This window comes from Anas acuta, chromosome 9 (genome assembly GCF_963932015.1).
Source record: "Anas acuta chromosome 9, bAnaAcu1.1, whole genome shotgun sequence".
NCBI lineage: Eukaryota > Metazoa > Chordata > Aves > Anseriformes > Anatidae > Anas > Anas acuta.
This window is the reverse complement of record NC_088987.1, coordinates 13,979,670-14,002,675: the sequence shown is the minus strand read 5'-3', so window position 1 is coordinate 14,002,675 and position 23,006 is coordinate 13,979,670. Positions and strand designations below refer to the sequence as shown.

The window sequence follows — 23,006 nt, the reverse complement described above, 5'->3', positions numbered from 1 at the left end:
GTTAATCGTGCCTGTCATTACCTTTTTTTTGGTAAGGGTTCTCTGCTTCTACTGAAGGCCCACCTATAGGAATATGTGGTTTGGTACTTTCTAGATTTGTTTGATTACTTCGGTGTTTCAAGTTACAGCAGCTTTTGTTGTACTTGTGTTCCATCATAGCAAGATGAGCTTCTTCCTTCCCTTTCTGCAATTTTCTTCATATTAGAATTAATACATGGCTGTAATTATATTAGCATTAAGCAAATTGTTGCTTCAAAAAGCCCTTGTAAATGAATGACAGATGCTTGTGACTAAATCCATTTTAATACTCAATATGAGACAAGCGAGTACTCAGGCACCAACCTTCTTAGCATCCTGAGTACTCACCGACTGCAAGAGGAAACTCGGTGCTCAGCACCACACAGCCAGTTTGGAGTTCCCTGGTTAGCAAATATACACGTAGTTTGAATCAGCCAATGCTATGGAAGTTCAGACAGCACCTGCACAATGTGTGTCGAGGTGTAAATGAATCTGAAGCTAGGGTGGATTATAGTTTGACAATAATTTAATAGTAGTGTAACAATTTTATTTTAAATAGTCTGTTTGCAGTAACAATGAAAGGAATGTGTCTGCTAGCTCTCATTGTATTGTTCTGAAGTATTTAGAAAGTATGAGTTGTACAGATGTATTTAAAATACTACTACAGAAATTAAACTGATAAAAACAGTTTTTCAGATTAACAAAATGAGGCATCTTCAACTTGCTGAAATTCTGAAGTGTTTGTAAATATACTTTAACTTAAATGCTTTCCCACAGTTACAAAGACAAGTAAATATAACATGCATATATACTTAGTTTGTGTTAAGTTTTAAACTCCAGTCTGTGCTCTGTTGTGACAGATTTAACCCTTAATTTATTTTCCTTATTTCTTCAGACAGTTAAGACTGACGAAGATGGGACACTTAAAGATGCACCTGGAAGTAAGTAGTTCCTTCAAGGAGTCAACCAACTAATTTGTAAAGCATGTCATAGAAGGTAAAGGTGATTCTTTGTTAAATAGTTAGATCAGGAGTAATTTCTCGGAGTGGCCAGAACTTCCGTTCCTCTTAAATATGGCTATTCTTAAAGCAGTAACTGGCTAAGTTTAGAAACTAATCCACTTTCCAAATGACTTCCTCAGGATAAGATTAGAGTACATAGTATTCTGATCTCAGTGTTCTGATTCTACCAGTGCTGATTGACTAATATGCCAGGTTATTCTGTACAGAGGAGAAGAATTAGAGGGATAGTGCCTCCATAAGCCTCTGTTATAGGCTAGGGATTTTAAAAAAGGTATAAATTCTTCATAAGCAGTAGATTTTTTTTCCAAGTGATGAATTTTCAGTGCTGGAAAATAGTAATTCATTAATGTAATGTAAAACAATACAATTATGTTGATTAGAGACCAAATGTAATATAGAATTCAAGTGACTTTAATACATAACGTAGAATATGGTAACTAAAATATAATACATAAAGCATATATATATCAAATGTGACATATATGAAAAATAGTTAACAAAATATGTTAAACATAACATAAATGCATGTAAGTATCATAATTACATAATAAATAATATGTATATGGTAAATTTTATTAATTTGCTAGTTGGATTTTTTTAAATGGTACATGCTTCTTATTTCTTCCCTATTCTTGAACTCAGCAAGTTTGCATGAACCCTCTATTTAGGTGTGTATATACATACAGTATGCATGCATATTTCAACCTCCAAGAGTACCACAGGTCTATATCCTTTTAATTGAGTAAAAGTCAGAATATGCAACATTTTTCTCTCCTGAAAATCCCTTAGTTTACCTACAGCTTTATTGTGCTTCTTGTGCCTTTCCTGCACAGTGTAAGGATTTACAATATCTTGCCACCAAACACTCTAACTTAGTTAGGAGAATGAAACATTTTAAGTGAAGCAAAAAAAAATTAATCTTGAAATTTTTGTTAATTTCACGTCACTCATCTTTGACTGGAATAGCCAAACTTCGTTTTAATACTCTGCTTTTGGAAGGAACACTTACTTACCTGACAGTGCATGTATGTGTGATATTTCTTCATACATTTTTTCTGGACGTTTTTACCTGTATAAGATTATTTACACTCTGGTTCTCTAAAGTGGTAAGTGTTCTGTCCCTTCACAGCAGTAGGTAGTGTTTTATTAAGGGTACTCAGTTACCTGATACTTCATATCTGAAATTTAGGTCTATGTGCTGGAAGTTCCCAAAACATCTCTGAAACTCAAATGAACACTGCATTAAAAGAAGGAATGTCAAAGCTTGATGTCCTTAACAGAAAAAAGCTTTTCCAAAATAATCTTTTTTGGAACATTTTTCTACATTTTAGTGATCCATAAGAGGGAAAAACCCTCTTCTCCTCTTTCAAGGTTGTCCTTAGCACATAGGGTTTGTTTGTTTGTTTGATTGATTGCTTTCAAATTATTTTTCTGGTCTTGTGCACTTAACTATTCACTACTTCCATTCGTGTAAAAATAGGACAGGAAACAGACGAGCAGTTTCATAGAAACTTATCTGAAATTCTGTAGCTAAAAGTCTGTGCAAGTTTTTTCATCATTTATCTTAATTTTCTGTATTATCTATTTTAAGGTTTTAAGTACTTTTTAAGACTTCTAATTCTGAATGGGGAACAGTACTATGTTAGGCTCTTAAGCAGGCTGAGGGAACTTGTTCTCACAGCTACACCCCATATATGAAATTGAATATTCCCATTTATGGGTTCATTTCACCAGCATCTCTTTCTTTCCTAAGATGTTGTTCATCTTACTTTAAAGTAGTTTGCAGCCAATCCCAGTAAACACACAATTCAATATGATCTCAAGGAAGTGGATTTTCTGTTTGTTCTTCAACTGGAGAATGATTAAGCCATGAAGATTTTGTGCTTTCCCCCAACATTGCACTGGCATTCATGCAGCTCTGTGGGGAGAATTAGAATAGACTACCCACAGGGATTTGATTTCCATGGTATATAATGCAGTTCTACAGTTGTTCATTTGGCAACATGGACCGAACCCAGGACCCTTGAATTTCAGAGTACAATATGCTTTCTGCTACAGCTGGATGTGCCCATAAACTCAAAGGCTGGGATATAAGAGGAGGAAAAGCCCATTTTTACTGTCTGCAATCGCAAGGGATCAGTGGTCAAGCATTGACTGTGCCACATAGCCCAGCTTTAAAGTGAGGAGCACTCACTTCCCTCTGCAGTAAAGGCAGAGATCACAAGAGAGGAGATCTGGGTACTTTTAACATGAGCAGCAGCAGGGATTGGGAAGCTCTGACAGATGATCAGGATTTGCAAGGAGAAGAGCAGAGAAAAGAAGACACCGATTTCAGGGAGAAATAATGTTAGACAAATCTTTTTTTGTCCTGTGCCTCTGTAACGTAGGAGGAATAATAGTCTCCTTTGACATACTGTTTCCTTTGCTATATGGAACAAAGTGACTCTTCTTCTCCTGATTTTTGTTTTAAAATGAATATTAGTTACCACCCATCTGCAAATATGGTTTCAAGTGTGTGACGTTGTCAGGAACTCCTAACTGTGTTGGTTAGTTAGACAGGCTGGCATGATCTGCTTCTGTGACCCCTCAAGTGGGATCTCCGGAGAGAAATCCTTGCTGAGTCTGACATCAATGTAGCGTTGTGGTACCCTGTCATGCGATATAATGTGTGGAAGGAGGGCAGCACCCAGGTCTAGAAGTGGATTCTTCAGCATTGCACCTGCAATATAAACAAAAATAGCCTATGTTTACATCTGTGTGATTTCTTATTTAACAATATATTGTTGAAAGAATGAACAAAGAAACATAAATAAAAATGGAAATCATTCAAAATGTCACATCACTGTCTCTGCTATTGGCTTTCACAGTAGTGACACTAAACCACATCAAATAGGCTTGGATGGATCCAGTTGTTTTCCTCTGGAGTCATTCGTGTGTCTTCTTTCAGAAAGCCAGGGCCGGCTTAGCAGAGTCCTTTGCAAAGGCTCAGCAAAGTGACTTGCTTCATGGGTGCAAAGGCACTAACATGAAAAAGTCCAGGGAACTGAGAGTGCAGCAATACTCCGAGCCACAGCTTCAGGAGCTCCTAAGTCTCTGTATACCAGTGAAGTCCCTCCCAGCTGTTTTTGTTGTTGTCGTTGTTGTCATTTTTGTTGTTTTGCTTTAATTTAGCTGGCCAGCACAGGAATTTGGGATATTCATAAGCTTTCTGCAGTTTATTTTCCTTGACCCAGTGGCTGTTTTTCCACGGTTTAAGTGACCGATGAACCAATTTGTTATCTAGCACTGTGCAATACAGCCCTGACACCTAGTGGCTGATCTTTTAGCTTCAAGACCCTGGGATGTAATCTCTGTGTGTCTGCTGTAGCAGCCTCAAGCAGAGGGGCCCTTGCTGCACAATTTTTACATAACGAACATGTTTCAACTTTTGGGCTTCCTATGCCCAGATTGATGAGGCCAGATCGGCTGCAGTTAGGAATTTATGGGGTAGCCTCCCAGGTTCTATCACTCCTAAGATTTTTGCTAACAAGTACATTTCCTTTTCTATGTCTCAGTCATTCAGAGTGCTTGCCAAGGATGAGAGAGTTTTGGCACTTGAAAATCCTCACATAACCTGAATGTTGGCAGTCCCTGAACAATAGGGAGGTTTAGCATGTGTCTGTAAAACTGATCTGAAAAGCTACTAAATGCAAAGGCATTCTTCATCTGATTGGATTCCTGCGATTTTTTTTGGTTAAATGTACTCTGCTGAGCTCCCAGTGCATGGACTGTCTTCAGGAAGGTGTTTCTGGCAGCTTGCAAGTAGTGTGGCTTGCAGATCTCAAAAGCATTGTCTGCTCTGAAGAATCTCACCAAAGGCCTGTTGCCCTGGTGAAATAAATGTCATATCCATTTTACAGTGAGGTATGTAAGCCTCAAGGTGGTGGTGTGCTTATTCTAAATACTGCAAATCAGCCTCAGATTTGTTAATGGGATTGGGGAGTTCTTAATGTGTGTCCCCTGCTGCGACATGCTTCTTGAAAGGCCAGAAGGTGAGGACAGAGAATAAGACAAAGCCTCTTGTAACAATAGTGAGAAATGTCCACCGTGCAGATTTTACTTGATGATCTGACTTGCAATGAACTCAAAACTATGCCAATAATCGCTGAAAAATCTGAAAACATCCATGGAGATCTTGACCTTCACAAGCATACAGAAAGGATGTTGCTGGTACAGCATTCCAGTGCTCACGTTTCCTGTTTATAGGTGCGTCATATGGCACAGACTGGCCATGCATTGTTATTGACTCCAGGTTTAAGCCAGAAGGCCTGTAATGATCATATCGGGCAGCTAACTCATTCCGTGAAGCAGTGTATTGGCAGCTGGCGAGCACACGGTGGCACAGCAGAGCAGGAATCCCAGCCGGGTGAGCAGATCCGACAAGCTGGGTGTTCAGGTCCCGGCTGCAACCTGGCAGTGCAGGAGGGCTCTGCAGCCTGCCATTTCTGAGGCTAAGTCCAGCTCTCTGGCACAGTGTTGGCTTCTTAATGTTCCCTTCTTAATGTTCTTAGTCATTTCATCTGCAGATGCACATTCCCTAGAGTTATGGGTAAATATCAGCCCAGCCTTTATTGGTACCTAATTAATCAGCTCCTCTTAGCAATTCCCCCTGCAACTCCCTTGCAACACAAAGTTGCAGGTTTTGTGATATCTCAGCTGTACCAGCAAATTAAAACTGTGGGATAGTCTCAGTGATATCCTGACTCTCAGTCTTGCCTCCAACAAGCAAATTTGATTTTTTTTTTCTTAATTCTCTCGCGATTTCTTAGAAATTCAGTCAAATTTCTAAGCCTCACTGTATGTACTTGGATTTTTGCAATTATTTTTCTTTTCACATCATATACTTTTCTAGAGGTTTGCTAAGAAACATAACATGTTCTAATCTTTTGTTTAATGCAGCAGAATACTGGCCCTTTAAGGCCAGAGGGGATGTTTTGCAAGATTGGTTGTTCATGTGCCTAAGCAAATCTGTTTAAAAACATGTGATGTATTCTTTGATAGAGAGAAGAGTGTCTTGGGAGCTATTAATGTCAGGGCAAGTTAGACTGGAGGGTCATTGATCCCTTAAGGGCATGGAATTAAGAATTTTGTAATAGGGCAATATAAAGGTTCTCTTTTTCTCATCTGGGACAAAGATATGCCAGCATTATGAGCCTCAGAACTCAGAGTGGTTAGATGAGTGAAGAGTTAACCAGATATCTGAAGGAAGATTGGGCTAATGTGTACTCCCCAAGCTAGGAGAAAAGCCTGCTGATAATAGTTGAAGGGGAACAGGAGGGTGAGATTCTAAATCAACGTCAGGACTGGAATGCTAATAACAGAATCAGTTAAGAGATCAGTCAAGACCCCAATGCCTCCCCCCAACCCTTAAAAAAAAAAAAAAAAAGCTGATGAACTTAATTTAAGTAGATGCTTGGAAAGGGAAATTGCAGCAGACCCTTTGCAGGAGTTGTTTCTACCACGAGGGAATGCCCTGAAGCACTCTCTGTCTAGCCTTGCCATTTGAATTTCCATAACCTTGATGTCAAGGTTATTTAATAGCTCTGCTTTAGCATTATCACACAGAGCTCATTGCTCCAGCTGGTTATGTAGATTAGAAGTTAGCTGGGAATATTTTTGAAGGAATGATTTGCAGATGGAGAATGTATTACTTTTCAAAAGTTTTGAATTTTGTGAGAATTCGGATTTACTAGAACAACAACAAAAAAAATCCTTCCAGGAAAACCTGAAAAATGCATCATTGCCTAGAATTGCCTGGAATGCCTAGAATCACTTGCCCATTAATAGTACAGAATTGATCAAAAGCAGCAGATCCAAATCACACAGAATCTATTCCAACAGACTGCCATGGAGATATTCAGAAGCTCCTCTTCAATGAAAGATATAGTTTTAAAATATTGTAATCACAAACTGGCCCATTTCTTGCAGGAAAAACTTTCATCTCCCACTCATCTGTTTCTCTGGGCATGCATCGTTTCTGAATAGTACCTTGCACACACTATTGCACAATAACAAAAATAAGTACAGTGATTTCTATTCAGAAGCACGTTTTGTAGGAAACTTCCAATACTATTGGTAATACTAGGTTGGACTTCAGTCCTGCTGAAAACTCACCATCCAAATAGAAACAGCCCACAGCTATTCTGGCACCCCATGAGTTAAGAGGAACTCTGCATAAGAGTCTAGAGATATTGATGATGTCAATCAATCTTTTATAGTGTTATAACGCTGAACCCTGTGCATTTTTGTTTCCTTGTAGACCTCAAATTCTCAACTTGAGTTAGAATGAGCTTTATGGCAGGCAAGAAATAGAGCGCAAGCTCTGCTCCCTTTCTTTCTCCAACCTTTAATATGTTCCTCCAGGGGTCTTAAAAAGTGTTTTCTAGGTAGAAGAGTAATTCATTTATAGCTCAAAGGCCAGGGCTGTACTACAGATTTTGCCTTGACACAGTTGGGCAGAGATCAACACGCTGGGGTGTGACCTGTCAGTAGTGCTGCCAGAAGCCACCTTTGTAAGAAAGCGGATCTGTCACTCCCAAGGAATCAAGAAGCTATACTGTAAAAACATTTTCTGCTGTTACAAGCTCATCTGCCTGAGAATGCTGTGCCAGCATAATATACTGCATATTATAAAGCATAATACCTGTGCTGACAAAGCACTGCCAATCTGGACCTAACCTAACCTGCTAGGAACAGCTTCCTGTTCCTCAAGCTACACAACAGAAAAGGCACAGAAAAGAAAAAAGAAAACAAACAAACAAACAAACAAAACCAACAGCCTCTTTAACTGTTTCTTGTTGGAGAAACATAGTAATGTAGTAGTAATGTGGTCCCTGGTTGTACTGCTGGGAATCAGGTCAGTTTATATCTGTCCCCAGAAGTCAGTGACAGACTTCAAATGTTAAGCAGCCACTCTTCATTTTCCCTGCCTTTCTTAACTCTATCACATGTAGTTTCCCTGAGGTCAGTAATTTTCTCTACCTTCATGACTGTATTCCTCCTTTGAACCTTTTCTTTTCTGCAGACACATCTTAAAAAATTTCAGACCAGAAGGTGAATTAGTAGAAGTATTCTATGAGCATGTAACCAAATGTGATTATCACAATGTAATAATGTAATTGATATATTGCTTAGAAATCTCTGTCCATCTGTCTGTCTGTGTCCCTCCTACCTTCCCCAACCCCTCCTACGCCCCCATACCACCCCTTTTTTACCGCAAGTGACTCAAATGACATCCTTGTAAAGTGTTATTCCTGGGAGGAATAGTGTCTGAACTCAGTTGTGCTTTCATACATGTAGGTACCCAAATGTCCCTGTAAATTAAAGTATTGTCACATGCTTAGTGCACATGATTTCATGGGCAGGATCAGGCTGTCAGAATTGGTGTCTGTAATCTGTGGTTCCAAATGAAGTCTGCAGTTTTGCTGTCTGCAGCTTGTTCCCATCCTCATTGTCTGCTTCACAGCTCACATCCAACCTCTGAGTCAAGGTCATAGGCAGTCTGAAAATCCATTTGCCTCCACTGCACCTTCCTCAACCTTATTTCTTTTCTTATCTCTCTTTATGAAAGAGCTGCCTGCACAGACCTATATCTGATGCATTGGGACAAGTTCACATGTCCAAAATCTTTGCCAAATAGGAGGCCTGTAATAAAATTGCCTATAAATAATCTCTTCCCCTAGCTATCATGAACCTTTCAGATTATTTATACTGAATACTCATTCAAATCTTGTCAGTGCTGCATTTTGCGGCTGTTGATTGAAATGGTAATGAAGGCAAGTACGGCCTCCCAAATTGTTCATTTTTTCACAAATATACTTACAGGCAGTTAGCAGTGTTACAATTGCATCTGGCTCATCGACTGTTAAGAACAAGCTAGCTGTGTCTGCAGGGCACAGTCGACGTGGATCACAGTGAATCCTATATCATCTTTGCCTTGCAGCTCTGCAGTATGCTTGCTGATTTCCTTAAGTGAAGATCACTGAAAAATCGCTCGCAATCATTGTGGCAGGTACCAAACTGTACAAAGTATGTTTACAAATAGTTTTCCTAAGCCAACTCCTTTTCTTTTTCTGGGCATAACCCACTATCCTGCCAGTTACCGCAGTGCTCTGATACTATTTTTGGTAGTAATTTATTGTTTAGCTTGCAATTATCTGATTTACGTATTACAGGAAAAGTAGAATGAGGAAGCCATCCATACTTCTAGGGCTTTAAAAACTATTCTGGTATTTAAAGAGCAATTGTCTTCAAATGTCCCTCAAACCATAAAGCTAAAGCTACGGCCATACAGCCATAAATGCCAAGATCTAGGACTGCCACCGCAGCACAGGCAGCTTAGGATCCTCTGAACCTTTTCTTTCTGGTCTCCATCAAAATCAGGCATTGAGGACCCTATGGTGTGGTCTTCCTTTCCATTCCTAAACTCTAGTTTGTTTCGTTGGAAGCAGGAATATTTTCTTCAGTTGACCTTCCCACACCTGATAACTGCGTTTCTAATCACAATCCACACATTTGGCCTCCTAACAAAAAACCTAAGCATTAAAAATGTATGAGACTAGTAAAGGGGGGACAGCTGAATGGCTACATTAGCACTAAAGCTACGGTGGACCTGAATTATTGATATAACGGGCGATTTATACTTTTCTTTTAGCTATTGAATAATAGATTAAAAGCTGCACAATAAGATTATTTTCATTACTCACATAAATAATTTGTTCAGTTAAAAAGAATGAGGAGAACAAATGAAAAGTGCCCTGGGGTGGCAAATAGATTTGGCTTTAAAATGTTATATATGAGCATATATTCATTTTGGACCTATTTTCCAATAAATGTTTTGATTTAACAGATAAATTACGGAATGTTTTCTATAATTTAGGATTTATGTATACAATTTGTTTTCCCTGAGTGTAACTGTGATACTATCGATTAAGTTTATCAGTAGAGAAAAAAACAATATATTCTGTATTAGTGGGTACACATGCTAACGCAAGTAAAACATGTTATTTAGCAGTTAAAATTACCAGCCTGATTCATTCCTGCATATCTGGTCTTTATAATTGTTATGGATTTGAATCCCTCATTCTTGCTCTGTACAGCATGACACACTGAGAGGTCACTATCTACATAGCCATAGAGATGTATTAAGTTTGTTTGATTTTGCTTTTCCTATTTAGCCTGACTGCAGCAAAAATAACCCTTATGTAAGTGTTTCCAGGGATTAATACTGTTTGGCTTTCTAGACTGCCTTTGGCTATTAGATCTCCTGTCTAGTTATTGATGTACCCAGCAAGAGTCCTGTTGCAGATTTCTGTTAATCAGCAGCATTCTTACTGCAGGTATTAGATGTCATGGTTGCCCTGAATTGTGAATAGACAGTTGCCTCTACATTTCCACTTGTTCTACTCTCCTGCAGGGCTGGGTGATGTTGACTTTGAGCCGGACAGCTCCTTTTCTATCAGCCTTGAACTTTTTTTCAGCACAGTCTCAGCAAGTATCTGTTAGGCTGCCCAGGTAGCTTTCTGCTTATATCCCTGTGGCAACAATTTTAAAAAGAGAAAGAGGAAGCAAGTTTCCTTTAAATGAAATTATTCAAACTCATTCGTTACAGCCACTATGGAAAATTGGGACTTCCAGAATAGCGTGCTTCCATTCTTGTGTTGGTATTTTCTTAGTAAAAGAACCAAAAGTAACACAGCTATCAGTATTGCTTCATGTAAGTATCTCAAAATGTTATATTTCAGTCATGTTATGTATTGATTTAGACTCCCCTCAAGTTGCTCGAAAGATCTGCAGGGATTTGTGATTCTTTAGAGTATCTGTGGATGGGAGGCTTTCCATTTAATGCAGCAAATTGGGATCAAATTTATACAGATTTGTACCTTTTTGTACCCACACACTTGTTTCCTTCTACTCCCCCATCTGACACAGAATAAGCAATATCAATGCACTTATTGACACAACCTTCTGGATGACTCAGCCTTCAAACTACCCCGCTTCAATCTCCATGCATGTTCAGATGACAAGTTCTCAACAGGAATGGCAAAAGTTGCTAGGTTTTGTGACGCTGAAGTCTGTCTGGTGAGAGGAGAAAGCAGCCAGTCTGAGTTCAATGTGAGTAGGCTGCTCAGTGACTAGTGGTAAAATGGAAATATGTACCACTGACCTACTTAGTGTTGGAAGTCTTCATATTCCATTATTGATGAGCTGATCTACTTAATGCCCCCCTTGTTGTGTGCAGTTAGCTCAGTGTCAGGGTGATTTTAACTTTCTTTCATTTCTGGACTAATGTAATTAGAATGTCCCTGTTTTAGAGTCTGACATTTTCACGCAATGAAATACGTACAGGCTGAGTCAGAATTTTGGATTTGCTTTTGAAATCTAAATTTAGACATGCAAGACTGTAAATTTTAGTCTGATTAATGTGATAGGGACTATAAGGAAAAGTGCTGATAATGCTAGAGTCTTGTGCTTTTTGCAGTTTAGAACCAATTGCTTTTAGCAATAGATTTAATTTAAGACAGTTTCTGCAGAATTCTGAAGTATTGGAGTTGTATTTTTGTTTCTTAAATAAAAACTCCAGCAATCGACTATGTTTATCACTGTTAAAGAAACTCAGTTGCCTCCAACAAGCTAAAAAAGGAAGATTAGATCCCAACAAAACTAATATGTTATTCTAAGGACTTTTTTTTAAACATATTTTCAAGACTTACTTTTGAGTTTGGTATATGTCATGCAGGTAGCTAGAGATTTGAATGTAGAGGTACATCTTAGCTCGTATAAATGACTCCATTCATATTGCTGAAGGAGAATGTTTTAATTTTGGAAGCTACCTTCCTGTGTTTTTTTTTAGCTGTCAGGGCTGGGAATCTGATAAATGTAACTGTCAGCCATGCATAGCATAGGGAGAAGGGAGAAAGAAGTTTTCTTGTGCTATGTTTAGCAGTGTTTATGATGTAAAACAGCAATATGTCTGGACTGTCATAAGTTCTTTAAGTATTACAACCTTGTTATTTAGAAACTGTCTGTATGGCTATTTGGGTTTAACTTAATAGTAGCCTCTTAGAAAAACAGGAAGGCAAAGAAGTGAGTCAGTCCAGGACACATCTTGGTAAACACTTCAGGGTAGGCAAATGGCAAATGCCTAAATTATTTCCTTTGAGCATATAACTTCCTAGGTTTCTGCCAAGGTAAATAGCTTACATTGCCCAGTGATGGGTACAATAGGTTACAAGTGCTGTGAACTAAGAAGGGGATATTATACTGGGAGTTGAGGGAGATCCATTGAAGGAAAATGAGTCTCTCCTACAGACTCCATTAGAGTAAGTACTACGTTGAGCCATCTGGGTTTTCTAATGATGAAAACCTCCACATTACGTTAGATATTGTGCAAACACTGTTAAAACATAACATAACTTCTTTCCAGACACTATTCTTTTTTTCTAATACTAAATATTAAACATGGTATTCCTCTGTGAAGACTGACAGGTCTTTCTGTTGTTGGTTATCACCATGAGCCAGGTAGAGTGAGCCACAGATGTTGCATCCAGGCAGATCTGCTTAGATAATGATGGCAAACACAGAAGATAATACCTGTGTTACTGAACTTGCTCTAAAAGCAATCGCAACCTAGAGGTAAATGCAAACAAAAAAGCACAAATGCAGCTAAGTTTCCTGCAGTAGCACATGAGCTATACCAACACTGCATTGACGGGTGAAGAGAATAATTGTGTTATCTTTCCATTCCTCTGCTTCAGTTATCTATGAAGGCTCTTCTGATGCTCTTGTTTCAGATCCTAGAGATCCTAGAGAGTTGCTCTGCCAACAGGAGATTAGCCAGTATGAATGTGTGACCCAGAAGTGTTGCTGAGTTTTGATAATATGATAATATTGTTGAAAGGTTTTTGTTTGTTTGTTTATTTGTTTGTTTTTTCTTAGCCATTCAGCTAGTCCCTTTCCACAAAGGCACTCTTTGGAGAAAGGAACCACTGGATTTACAGTCCTTCATCAAAGCTAAGGTTATGGCCTGTGATTTACCATCTTCTTGACTGCCTATTAGGGTTGCTCACCCACCACTTTGTCAGAGAACATTGAATCACTGACCTATTTTCATCTCATAACTGCAGCGCAGACTGTTTTGTTGCCTCTCCCCAACATTGTCCAAAATTAGGACACGGCCTATTGTAAACTTGCATGTACTTCAAATGATGTGAATATAGTATGGGTGGAGTCTGTGGGAAATTAAGTACAGGGGTTCCCCACTGCAATAAGATCAGCTGAACGTGGCTTTTTTTTTTTTTTTTCTCCTTCTGGGGAAAGGAAGCACCAACTGATAAAAACAGCTGACTAACACAGTTAGCATTTCTGTATGGTAATTATTTGTGTTCTTGCAGATGAATCAATTAAAAGGTCATTACACCTATACAGCATTATCTACACAGTATATGGACATCCTGTTTATTTAAAAGATGAAAAGTGACAACTTAGACATCCTAAATGAAGATTTTGTTGTCTTTTCAAGTTTTTATTTCCATTGCCTTAAGAAAGTCACTTAGAAGGTTAGCGGGACACAGTAGTCAGGGTTTTTCTAAATTTCGTGGGTAAAATTTGTAATAAGAAATTGTAGAATAGAAAGTGAAGAGAGCAGTATCATATGACCCCTCAGTCCTGCTAATACACAGCATACTGCTGAGCTTTCATCACCTAATGAAAAATGTTAAGAAGTTTGTATAATCTTGGCTTCTGTAATTTCAAGGAGGATAGTTAATATTACAGTTGTATACATGTTTCTGTATTACTTTGGAAAGGTGATTGCTAGAAATGTGAAAATAACACATGAATGGTACATAAATGGTGAAAAGGGAATGATTCATTTTGTCATAGCATACAGGGCCTAATAGGCTCCCAAACACTGTTCAGGCAGTAGTGGTAAAGTAGAACTCCTTAGCACAAAGTATCTTGGAAGCCGAAGTATGTATTGGTTCAAAATAAGATTAAATAGCTAGTGGGAGGTAGATCTATTTATTATATACAGTGGCATGAAGGTTGTTTGCCTCTTGTTAAAATAGCTTAATGCCACTGATTGCCAGACAGTGAGAAACACAAGAGAATGTGGATTATTTTTCATTTCCCCACTTTTATTCTTTTTCATAAGCATTCTCTCCTGGTCACTACCGGTGAAAAGATAAATGGAGCTTTTATCTGATCCAATATGCATGTTTTGCATATTCATATGAATGCAAATGTTTAATGTCAAATCTATTAATAAAAGTATCCATCCTAAAAATCTGTCTATTTCTGTCTGCTGTAGCTGTCTGTGTGTCAGAACTGTCACTGTGTCTCTTCTTCTGTCACTCATGAGTACAGAATTCCTCCGGTAGACTGTTGAATTATGGAAGGTGTGAGTTCAGCTTTGTGAAATACTGCACAGAAGTTCAAGAATCTTATTTCCATTGCAATATTTTGTTACAAATTTAATCTAGGCCTTCATGCCTAGCTCAGTTGTGATACCCATTGAAGTGAACCTCATTGATACTACAGCTGAGCTGAGCAGTGCTTTTCCAGATTTGCAATTTAGATAAAAACGCAAAGATTTTTTGTTCATTTTCTGTTATCTGCCAGGGTATAAAAAGCACAAGGCTTCCAGAAAATAGTGAAGGATATCATCCATTGCACCTTGTACTCTTAGGTATTTATGCTTGTGGAAACAGAGTTATGAAATAATACTAAGTTATAAATTAAAGGAGAGTTCAGAGTTTTGACTTTGGAAGGTGCTTGACAGTAGCGTACAAAACAGAAGGAAATCAGTCCTGCTAGTTATCCCTCCCCATCTTAAGAGATTGGCTTTGAAGGACTTGAGCCCTTCAAGCAAAATCAGATCCATTGCTATCCATTCTTGGTTGGTTTATGCTGTTGCCTAACTTTGGATTGATCTTTAGCACTGTTCAGTAGAAAGGAGGTTAGCCCAATACCAGTAATAACTTTAAATGTGGAAAACTAGGTGAAGAGAAATAAAACAATAGTCACAGGAAACTGAAACCGAGTTTTCTTGAAAAGGCAGATGTAATAACATTGCCCGTCAGACTGCCCACCTGAGAAACCTTTAATATTCAGTTGCAGCTGGGAAAATGACTGGGTTCTCCAGCTTGCAGACTGGAGATTTGAAAACATACCTGAAAAATTGGTGAAGTGTTCATATTCCCAGCATGGAAACTGGACAGGTAGAGAAGTGAAGAAAGAAACAAAAAAATGTGAGGAAATATACTATGTACAGATCTGTAACTTTTTAGAAAAATTGCCAGTTGGTTTTGCTGGTTTGAGAGTATTTATATTATCATAGACTCATGCCCAAGAAACTAAGAAACTATTTCCTGTAAAATGTTGTGAATCTCCTGTCTCAAAGCATTGTAAATTAAGGTTTTCAACATTCACCAAACTTGACTTGATAATAATCAAGTCCTTAATCAAATTAAAGATTTTTTTCCTTTATGCTAGAAAAAATTCCCTTTATGGTAGGATTTGTTTGCCACTGTGAAATGTTTTCTATTGGGCTTTTATTCATAATTCAGTTGTCCACACTTTAAGTTTCTGATCTTCCATTTCATTGTTATACTAAATGGATTGCTGAGTGATACAATGAGTGATAAAGTCTTGTTAGGTGAAGTTTATTGATTTATATTCTGTGGATGATTGCCTTATTAGAAATCAATACTTTTTACAGATTTCCTAGGTTAATTAAATAAAATGAGGACTGAGACGATATCACATGCCTGCAGTCAGGTCAAGGGTAAGTTGTTCTCTCTGCTTTGAGTAGAGTGGAGTCTGGAAGTCCATTCCTGGAAGTCCTGCAGCTTTGTGTCCAAACAACATACAAGAAAAGATAGAGAGAGGTGGATAAGGAACTGCTCTCTCTGCAGCCACTTTCCTGGGGCTACCACATCAAGATAATGCTTCGAGTGATGTTATCTTCTGGTCTGCATCTCTTCCCCCCTGCAGAAAGGAATTGGTGCTAAGTGAAAGAGGCAGCAAAACCAGGGCAGTAATGCAGAATTGTGAGAGGCTGTGTCTGAAGATTAGACATCTGGCACCCCGTCCTTATGGAGAGTGCTCAAGATATGCAATTGCCAAAAGGCAGTTTTCTTTAAAAGGACTGTTTTGCTGATTTTTTTTTTTTTTTCCAGACCAGTAAGGAAGCCAGTCTAGGATCCTTTAGGAATCCAGTCTTTTTCCTCTGAACAATAGTTTGGTACCACAGGGCTGTAAACACTCATCTATTCTAAATACAAGCTCTCCTTATTTAAAATATCTTCTCTATAGCCTTTTCCAAAAGCTTCATGAATAATTAAAAACAAACTAATAAGAGAAGGTCAGTGGTAATTTACTTAGCCAGTAATTCTTGTAACTCTACATCAAGAGGTGGTAGTTCCTTGCTAACAATGCTGCTGTTGTCTGAATCCTTCTAGGCAAGGAACCAGAAAATATCTCCAAGCTAATTGGAAGCTACATGAAGCATTCATCCTTTCAATGCATGTAGCATCCCATCAGAAATCCCAGTGTCTAACAGTGCATTTATTGATAGAACTGGCCTCACAAACTAAACAAGTCAGCTTTTTGGAGCACTGCAGTTCTTGGGCCAAAGTCATTGCTTATTTCACAGACATGCTAGCATAAAGAAACTATGTAATGGCTGGGCTGTGAAGCAGACTGTGAAAGGGAGATGTGAAAGGATGGTATATAGCATGTGCACTGTAGGGAGGGTGCTTTTCAGTAAATCAGTGCATAGAGTCAGAGGTGACCAGTAGATTTGCAATTACAGTTAATGCTCCATGATCCATGGGCAGTCACTCCAAATGTTGATTAAGCAGGCTGTGCGTGCAGGGCTAGCTAAGGTGCCTCATGATGCAAGTGCATGGAAGCATGGTGTACCTGATCTGCTCTCCCAGAACACAGGTTTATCTGGGTTTCTGAGCCCCTACAGCAGGTCAGGCCAAATGGAAGCAGTTCCATACAAAAACAAAACAAAACAAGAAAAAAAAAAAAAACTTTGGTCCCACTGCTGTGCCCTCCTGAGAGCCCTTATTATTTATATTTTTCCACTATCCAGGTCTTCCCAGCCCACTGAAGACTCCAAAGAATGGAGATCTGTCAGCACTTGAAGAAATCTGTTCCTCAGGAACACAGAAACAGCTGCTGGGTTGATTGTGAAGCAACAGCTGTCCCTCCTCACTGCCTGTGTATCCTGGGCATCTGCAGGAAAGAGGTATGTGATTTTAAAAGTATAACAACAAGAGTGCCTGTGGGATAGCTAAATTGTGCTGCTTAGGTTATTGCCAATGTTTCACTAGCAGATTTTCAAGGTGCTGGTACGTAATAATAATTTTGGTTGCTCCTTTGAAGGTTAGACAGAATGTTTTAATTCCGTTAACTTCCTTCTTCGGAGCTAACACAGCTACAGTAACTCTAGCACAATGGAGGTCTGGACACCACCTCCATTTTGGAACTGTTCCAGTGGCTTCCTGGATTGCCAAGAAGTCCATCTGGTGTACAATATCCATCCTGCCCAAGCCAAGTGGCATTGGCTTATAGAGAATTGTGTTCCTGGCTTGCTTGCTTCTTAGTACAGCTGAAGAGTAATCCAGCTGTTCTATTTGTCTCCTGCTGTAATCTCATAGGCCTTTTCAGGGTGGTAATAGAAAAGTAAGCAGTTTTAGAGTGTGTTCCTCCAGGAGATTGGTATTGCCTCTCAAGAAGATGTCTCTAAAGCTTAAAATACGTTACCACAATACATGCCAATTTATTATTCATTGTTGACTTTCAGCATAAAGATTTCAATGTTTGCTAGATGAAAAATCTTAATTATAGTCTACATCCATCCAGGTACATTCATTTGAATTGCTTGATTTTCCATTTCTTTTGGTATACTGTAAGGTATAACATTAGCTAAAGAAATGGAGAAACTGTTTATTAGTTTCTTTTTTTATTTTTGCCAGTACTGCCTGACAATGTGGGCAACTTAGAATTACAATGACCTCCCTGAAGACAAGCCAAAAACAGCTGAGGTCCCTCTGCTACTCAGGATTAGGTCAATAACAGTTACCATCCAACACTATTGTAGACTTTTTCTTTATTTCTTTAGCTAATAAAGGAAAATAGCATACCTCTAGACATATGATGATTCAGGTCAGGGAAGAATCCTACCCTGCTGATCTGAAGAGATAGGGCACAGCTCAGTGAAGCATGGTTCACATGAGAGTACACATGATGAGGATTTGTGACATTGATTTCTGAGGAAATCCTGCAGGTTTTAGGAGTAGTATGCCATCAGTTTACCGGTTGTTAGACTGAAAATGAACTATAGGATTTGGCACTGCAAAAATACAGCTTCCCTAAAACATGATTAAAGCATAGAGAGGAAAAGCAGGATGGGAAGGGTTATGCTATACAGTGGTGACTGATAAGGACTATAGCTAAGCTGGAAGGAAAAAGCTTTTATTGGAAGCTGACTAGAAAGGTGGAACCTCCCTTTTCTGGTTGTGAAATCTAGACTTTTTGGAGGGCCCAGAAAAACACTCCAGAGCAGCAGTTTATAGCTTGGGGTTCTGGGGTTTCTACCAGGCTGTAAAATATTGGAACAGAGATAACTTTTGGGTATAAAATATAATCTGCAGTAGGCAGTAATGTTTGCATTTAGTGTCGTTCTCTCTATTTATTTGATTTGTGCAAGCTCTTGGTTAACATGAATCTCTATCTTGTTTTTATAGATTAGTCCCAGAAAAGAAGTACTAGAAAAATTTCCCTTAAGGGCATGAGGCTATATACAATATTACTGGGAATGTTAAAAATCCTTTTGTTTGACAGAGTAATCAAATGGGTCCATTTAATTGGGGATGCTTTATCAGCACTTCAATGAGATTTGCCTAGAACTTTCTGGAGGGAGAAGGAAGAGAAAAAGGAGTATAGTGGGACATGTACATGCCTAATTCTTAAAATTCCTTCTGAACTTCAAAATCATAGACCTAAATTCCAATTCTGAGGTCAGTCTGTGGGTGCATTTTAGCCTGGAGAAGTAAGAATGTCAAGCCAACATTTCTTGAATGCAAATACTGCCTTTTTCTTCCTTTTAAGTGTCTGTACATATGTATATCTGTATAAAATCTCTTAACATAAATCCTTCACATTTCTATTGCTCTCATCATACAGCTCTCAATCAACAGTAACTGTCCTTTTTAAACTAATCTCATCCATGCTTAATTTGTGTTTCAACGATAGCACTCAATCATACGGTGTAGCTGTCATCCCATTTAATAAACACTGAAGGAAAAACTAACATACCTTTTTTTAACATGTTTTTTTTTAAATTAGCTTTATTACATGATTTTTACGTCAAATGACTTTTGAATTGTGAAAAGAAGTGAAGGGCATTTTTGTATTTGTAAGTATGATTCACTAGGTGTTCCAGTTTTTTATAGATTGTAGTTGAAGAGCACTTTTGAGAGCTGAGTTGATTCAAGAACTGTCACATTATTAACTGAGGCTTTGAGGAAGCTGGCAAAAAAAAAAAAAAAAATATATATATATATATATATCCTTGAATTTCAACCCTGCTGTTTCCTGCCATCTTTTCTGAGTTACGTATAGCAAGCTACTTCCAAATAGCTAATCACTCTTACAAACTAGCCTAACCAACCTTGCCCTGATAGAGTCAAAGCTGTAAACTCATTTTTTGTTTGTTTGTTTTGTGTGTTGTCGGTTTTTTGTTTTTTTTTTGCAAGATGTATCCTGTAGGTGGCTAGATCACCATCTTAATTATAAATGGATTTGAAGGAGTTGGTTGCTATAGCAACAGTCTATTTAGCGCTTTTTGCAGAGGAAAACCCAATTTGCCGTTATGTTTGAAGGAAGGCAGAATGGCTAAGGAAGGGAGATTGAGTTTGCATTTCCCTGAGCCGCAATTTGCAGCATCCCCTGTGTCAAGGATGTACGTGGGAGAGCTGCTGCATTTCCTCAACATTTTTTCCACCACTGACAAACCCCTTTGCTGTTTTTATAAAATACAGCCTTACGCAGTTTTAGAAATGCAACTGCACCAGGGTTACTTAAGAATAACACCTAACTGATTAATTCCTAAACGTGCAGCTGAAAACAGAGGGCACAATCTCCCTTAAAAAGATGGAGCTCTGCAAATTTACAATCCAGTGTCTTGCCCAGAGTTTCTACTGCCATAAAGGAGACTCCCTCTTTGTCCTTACTGAAGTCAGATGTTTTTTAAAAAATTATATTCTGCTATTGATTCATCTGCAAACATCTCTGTGGTTGTGTATCACAGCCCAGAAGCCTCCGTAGCTTGATTTTTTTTCCCTTTATTGTCTGTGAGATGGAAAAACATAACAAAGGTGAGTGGTGAAACAAAAATACTTACTCCAGTGTAGTCTCAGGTTGTGATCTTTCCCTCCCTGCCACCTTCAGTCACTGTGCACCACCTGCCCCTCTGCCAATGTGGCCAAAGCACAGAACCCAAGGCTCAGTTTTGAGGCTGCTGTTGGAGTTAAACAGAGCTTTTGCAGGCATGGCACTGCAGGTGCTGTGCAAACCTGGTTGTTCTCGTAGTGTGCTGAGCACTCAATTTCATTTTGTGCATCACAATTTATAACATGCTGCAGATTGGGATTCTGTGGAGTCAGCACGTCTCTTTTTCAGAATGAAAGAGGGAGGAGAGGGGAGCCCACAGCAGTGCAGCCTTGCTGGAGCAAAGGACTGCTTCTAAATAATGGCTTTGCTTCTTCTGTGTGCAATTGCTTTCCCAGGGCTTCCCCACCTCTCCAGGCTCAGCCAGTGAGGTGGGGATGGAGGGATCTTATGAGCCCGGGGAGCAGGCTGTGTCTGCCTGAGTAGGGTTTCCAGGCTCTTGGTGGGAAGAGCTGTCTGGGAGGGACACCAGGCTGCCAGGAGGTGCAGGTTTGGCAGGCAGGTGGGGAAATGGAAGGGGGGTGAAGGAGGTTGTGTCGACCACGAGGGAGCAAAAGGAATGTACAGAATGTGAGAGGAAAGAGATGAACCTGCACGAGGCAAGTTGGAGGGAATGTTGTCCTGAAAGGAAAAGGGGTAAATTTGGGAAGGAAATTAACACAGTTAGAGAAGATCAATAACAGGGAGACAGGCCATTAAAATCTGCATTCTCCTTGTTTGTTCTCTGTTGTGAAATGAGAATTATTCAATCAGATATAGGGACAAAGAGGGCCTTCCCTTTTCTCAGATCTCAAATAACCTCCTTACCCGGACCTGCTGCCATCTGACGGTGTCATCTGAGCAATTGTCATCACTGGCTGCCACTGGCACTAAGTGAGCTTTACCTGAATAGGCCTCCCACGGTGCTTGGAGAGAGAGGTTTAAATTTAACACCTTACTCAGCTGGAAGAATCTCACATGCAGCACCTCTTCGCTCCTTCCTACCCAGAGCTGCATTGCTGTCCAAGAACTGTGAACTTCTTTCTCACTTTCAAGTGTTGTAAATGAGATGCAGTCCCTATGCTTTGAACGAAACAAGAAATTTGCCACACCAGATGTATGCAGTCTAGCCTTTCTTGAAGAGCTGAGAAGGAGAGCTGCTTAAACAAAACAGCCTTCCACGAGACCCGATAGGAAACTGTGCTCATTTGGGATATTTCCTTAGAAGAGTCCTTCGAAATGCAGTTCATTGTGCAGGCTCCCTGTGCTACTGTTCATTAGAACTGACTCACAACAGCAGAGCTTCATGCCTTTCACTGTGATGGTCAAATTTTTTGCTTTTCTTCCCACCCTTCTGTCTTCCTGTGCATAACAGCAAAACAGAATGGAAGCAGGTTTTATTCAGGATAGCAGAAACTGCTTCATCCTCTCATTAAAACAAATGGGACAATATTCAGCTAAATTCCATGCAGATACTATAATGTCATAAACTTCCATAACCAAAGCCTGGTTTGTATTTTTGCAGTTGTGTCACACCCCCAAATAAACAGTTAATTTGTTTGCATTCTGCCTTGGTTTCTCCCCATGTCTCATACAGTGTTGTTTTTGTATACTATGTCCCATCCCTCACCCCATACGGCTGCCCAAAGAAACTGTTCTTTTTTTTTCCTTTCCTCCATCGCCACCCCCCTCAAGATCTCAGATGCAAGGCTGCAGAGACTGGGAGACAAATTCTGCTCAGTTTTAAATCTGGGAATCATTCCCCTGGCTCCACATTCATAGTGGTGCAGAGAAGAAGAGAATGTAGCTTTCTGTACTGTTGTCAGCAGGGGAAAAATAGAGTCCCTATAAGACTGTATCCATGGAAACCATCCTACTGCAATAGCAAGTAAAGCAGCAAATCAATCTCTTCAATTTTAAAATGAAACCCATTTAGCAGCATTACAGTGCATCTGCCATGTAAGAAATCATCTGTGCTGATAACTCTGTTGAAAAACCTTTCTCTAGCAAATAAGCTGGCAAGAACCTTCCTTCATTCTGATAGAATTCTGATTTGGGGTAGAATAAGCATTGATGACAAGGTCCCATGAAGACAGTACGATGAGACAGAGCCAAGTCCAGCAGCAAGAGTGTTCAATGAAGGAGAAAATTGTTTAATTTAGCATTTAGCCCAAGTATCTGGGCACATGGTGACTAACACTTGAATGTTTTAGCAGAGGCAATGACCTGTCACCTCTGTCTCCATGCTCCTTGGTTATGTGGTACCGTATGTGACAAAAAGGACATTTGTACATTACAACGCTTTCCTCAGAATGGGAGTGTGTGTATGTGCTGGCACATGTGTGTGTGTGTGGCTGGTGGACTGTCAGATGAGATTTCAGTATCTGGTTCAGTGCAGGACAATCTGGGCAAGTCACATTATAAAGGTGTATGTTTCAGAGCCAGGGGCATTTCCAAGGCATCACATGTGCTGTCTGTCTGTGC

The 23,006-nt window shown here is 39.3% G+C and overlaps 2 protein-coding genes across 3 annotated transcripts in view; both read right to left on the bottom strand.

Annotated features, from left to right (window-relative positions):
* Positions 1–23,006, bottom strand: part of PLEKHB2 (pleckstrin homology domain containing B2) — a 367,257-nt gene that overhangs the window by 273,941 nt on the left and 70,310 nt on the right. The window lies entirely within an intron of this gene.
* Positions 564–23,006, bottom strand: part of AMER3 (APC membrane recruitment protein 3) — a 36,149-nt gene continuing 13,706 nt past the window's right edge. The window contains exon 3 of one of the 2 annotated variants that reach the window (XM_068692211.1): positions 564–3,759. The gene's annotated coding sequence lies outside the window, so the exon portion shown is untranslated. Of the gene's footprint in view, positions 3,760–15,726; positions 16,068–23,006 lie in introns of those variants that run through there. The other variant, XM_068692212.1, reaches the window with a different exon arrangement.